The following is a 4,924-nucleotide window of genomic DNA, read 5'->3' as shown; positions in this document are numbered from 1 at the left end:
GTAGATAGATGAAATTGTAAAATATCATTATACTGTTCATATTGTACTAGTAATTTTTTTTTTTGAGAGTTGACAAAGAAAGAAATCAATAATAATTTTAGTGAAATTTAGTACAATTATTCATTAAATCATTATAAAAATTTAGATACAATTTGTTTTTATTTAAAACAAGAAATTAATTTTTTTTATCTATACTTTTTATTTTAATATTTATAAGCGACAAAAAATGTTTAAGATAAAAAAATAAAATTTAAATAGAATTTTGTTTCTCAAAATCTATTAATCTATTAATCTATTAATCTGTATAAAAATATTTTTGAAAAAATATTTTATTTTTTATTAATTAAATTATTTTTATTTTTTTATTAATTTATTTTTACGAAATTAAAATTTTTTTTTCTTTTTTAATAAATTTTAATTTTTTTTTGATGAACAAATGATAATAAAAAATTTTTTTTGTATTTATTGTTTATAAATCTAACAATAATTAATGCTATAGTTAATGTAATATAATTATTGTAACTGTGTAAAATTATCAGCTTAAATTTTGTTTGCTTTTAATTTCATCTATAGTTATCAAATATAATTTTATTAACATTTTTGTGATAACAATCAATTTTCTATACGTTTTATATATGTATAATAAATATATGCATTAATAAAATTTCATCATAATATGATTGAAATATGAAATATTATTAAATATTATTATTATAATATGTGAAATTATTAAATATTATTATTAATAATATGTGAAATTCGTTTAGGGTAATACATTTTTTGTTTTATATATGTATATATTTTTATTGAACCAGTGTTTTTATTGAAAATGATAAATGAAAAATATGACATTACAAAGAAACATAAATAAAAAATTTTATTTATCGCCATAATTTTAATATTCGCCATAAAAAGAACTAAATTCCTCCTTAATTTCCTTCTCCTCAATTTGTTGAATTTTTCAAAAACTTAACATTTTTATTCGTCTAATATACGGCAAACATTATATATATATTTTTATATCTGTTTTCATCTACTAAATATTTAAATTTTTTTTAAAAACTTTTCGTATTTTAAAGTAATAAAATATATAATATCTATATGATTTTCTAAAAATAACATATATAAAATTATTATAAAACAAAAAAATATGATTCAAAAATTAATTTTTAAAAAAATAAAATATTAAAAATATTTATCTTTACTTTCCATATAATAATAAATAGCTTTTTGTTACTATACGCTTTAATTCTATATGAAAAATGAATTTGAATGAAATTATCAAATCAAACTTTCATTTAAATTATCCGTGAATATTTTTGCATATTTTTCGCATTTTTTATGAACAATTTGAATCGTTTATGTCTATGATTATTATTTTTATTGTTTTAGATTTTTAAAAAATTTTAAAAATTCTAAAAAATATATTGAAGTTTTTATTTTAGTATAAAATTGTTCATTTTGCGAAATGTTTGAAAATGTAAAAAATTCACTTTTAAAAAATGGTTAAACGAATATAGAAAAAAATTTAAAAAAGACCTTTAAAAATGAAAATATCTTTATTTATTTTCTAAATAAAATATAATTTAATATTAAAAAAATTTTATTATATAATATATAAATTTATTATATATAATTATATAAATTTTATTATATTATATAATATAATATTATATATATAAATTGTTGAAATTAATATAAAATCCATAATACTATTTTCTATTTCTTTTTTATTTTTTATTCTATCAAGAACTTTGTTCTTTCACCGTTCATAATACGTTTCATAATTTTTTAAATTAGTTTTTAAAATGATATTTTTCGAATATATTATCTTCACCGTTGCAAAGTCAGTTGTTTCTTACAATATTCGTCATTGCATATGAGAAGAGTCTTTCTCCTGGCGTTAAAGAAGATAGCGATGTGTATACTGAAAGACTTTCTTTACTTCTGATATTTCTCAAATATTTTCCAATTTTAATATTTTATTCAATATCTTTCAAATAACATAATATCTAAAAATAAAGTAAATAAAGTAAATGTTAAAAAATTAGAATTATATATAAAAATATATAGAATTCAATATTTATTCAACAAAAGAATCATTTATTGATCTGAAATATCATCGATTTCGATTTGATTCTTTCAAAAATCGAAAAAGTCATTGGATTTCGTTATTGTCGCTGATAATGGATTAATCGCCAATTTTTTTTTTATTATTTGAATTATTTTCTTTTTAAATTCATTCATTATTTGATTTTGTTAACATTTTTCTATATATGTTTAACCATTTATTTATAAAATAATATTTATAAAATGGGAATATGATAATACTACCATTGCAACAATTTTTTGTTTCATCTGTTGCAAAAGTGAAAAATTTTTTAAATCCACACTTTATAACAAATTGGTTTACAATATATCTAATTTTTACCAATTCGTTAATTTTTTCCGCATCGATAAAATACATGACAGCAATAATCTATAAAATATTATAGGTTTTTTATCTTGTGATATATTTATTATTTCAGCGATCGGTATAGTACATTTTAGATGTTCTTCTTATGTCATTATTTTGGAAATTCTTAATATCAAGAACTTTATATATTTCAGTCATTTTTTTTTAAATAATATTATCTGACATAGCGAATCATATACAGAGTTCCAACATGTCTTATAATATTTTTTTAAAATATGATCAATCACATTTTTGACAGATTTTGATTTTCAAATGTGTTGCATTTCTCTATCACACTTTTATACATTTGGAAAAATGTTTCGTTTTCTTGAATGGTTAATATCATATCTAAAGTCATAAATAAATTTAGTATGAATTAAGCAACGAAGATGCTGCAGAAGAAAGTAATAATGAATGTCCTTTTCTTTCTCGTTTTGCTGTTCTTTTTTTTTCTTCTCTTCTTCTTCATTGATTCTATTTCTTTATCCTCTTCACTTGATGTATTTTTCATTTTATTTTCTATCCTAATTGATGTATACTTCCAAACATCTTAAATGCCTTCGAAGAATTGCTCGCATTGTAAGTAACAATGGCGACAATTTTTTCTTAGAATCAAGTGGAATTTTGTATGTATATCTTCCAATAGTTTAATAATCTTATCAAAGGAATGCATCTGTTTAAAGCGATGACATGAGAGTGATATTGCATTCAAAATCGTATGAAATTCAATGCACAATCTCCTTCCCAATTAAATATCATGCAAATAAATTTCATATTCTTCAATTCCTTTTCTATCACAGATTGCACTTTAACATTTATTTGTCAAGTCATTGTTCTCCGGCTAAAGAAAAAAATTTTGAGCATAACATTCAAATTCTCAAAAATTTTTCTAAAGAATTGGTTTTTCGTCATTGATAATCAATCAATTACAAATTATACATATATATTATATATATATGTAATTACATATATAATTATACAAATACATATATCAATTTCAAATTGTTTTTGAATGTATATATAAGAATTTGTTTCTAGTTGTCAATTTTTCTTTTTTTCAAATTTACTTGCGTTTTGTATTCTTCGAATTTTTTTGGATGAATTCGTTTGAGATGTGAACAGAAATTGGATATTCATGTTATATGATTTTTATTTTTTTTGGAGCACAAATAGCGCATACTCCCATAATTATTTTTTTTGTTGATTTTCCTCGTACAATGGAAAAATATTTACCATTAAAATAACTGATTGATTGTTAGAATTGATCGATTTGTTTAATATATTATTTAATACGATTTGTTTATTACGTTTATTATTGTCGCACATTATAATAAAATAAAATAATATCAGAAAAAAAAATTACAAATTATACATAAATCACAGTAGATGAAGGATTAATTTAAATTTTCTTATTCGTTTATTATAATATAATTGGAAGCATAATTAAAATAAAATTCAATTAAACGAATACTTGTGCTTCGAATTTCGAACTGATGTCTCGCATTGGAAGATTAGAATCATCGCGAAACGAAAATATATATATATATATATATATATATAAACGAAAATATAGAAGAAAGCAGAAAGAAATAAGGAGAGAAAAGAGAGAGAAGGTAAATTGACAGAAAGGAAAAATAGTCAGGGGAAAAAGGTCAAAAAAGCAAAAATAAGAATCAGAATCTGAATGATAGGTAACAGACCAGTAAACAAAAAATAGAATTTTATGAAAGAACGCATAAAAAACGCAGAAAAATCGTGGACTTTTTCATGTTTTTTAATAGTATTTAATGAATAGAATTAAAAAATATCAAGTGTTAATTAGATTCTTTTTTATGGTAAAAGTTCATGCTTTTAAAAATTTCTTCCAAGTTTAAAAGATCATTCAGTATCTTGACTTGCAATATTCCCAAATTAAAGAAAAATTCCTCGATAATAATAAGAACAAGACGATATTGATTCCTGTTGAATCAGTTATGTCTGGAGTCATTCTTGGGATCGTGTTGCGCACTAGCCAGGCTGAAATATGTTAAAAATATACAATTGAAAGTGTCGCCTAAAGTCTTTTCAAAAACGGCAGTCTCCTCAGGCAACATCATTCTTTATTTAATTTTAATGAAGAATCGGCGATCTCCTAATAATGGAAAAAGATTTCTGCGCGAGGAATTTCTCTCGAGTAAGTTAATTATAAATCTTGCAAGCAATAAGTGCTCGTGAACAATAAGAGTTATGATATTTAGTAAAATATATATTTAATTATCTGATTAAATAATTAAAGATAATTTAATGTAATATATATTTAATATAATATTAATAAATTGAAGTATTATATTTTTATATTTTTTAAATATTTTTTATGTTCATTAATTATGGAATTTCTATGTTCCATGATCGAAATTCATTAACTATATAAATCATAGAATTATTTAAAAAAATTAAAAATTATTGTTATTAACAAATAATAAAATCATA

This window comes from Apis dorsata, unplaced genomic scaffold (genome assembly GCF_000469605.1).
Source record: "Apis dorsata unplaced genomic scaffold, Apis dorsata 1.3 scaffold_794, whole genome shotgun sequence".
Classification (NCBI taxonomy): Eukaryota; Metazoa; Arthropoda; class Insecta; order Hymenoptera; family Apidae; genus Apis; species Apis dorsata.
The sequence above is the reverse complement of the archived record's forward strand: the minus strand, read 5'-3'. Positions refer to the sequence as shown.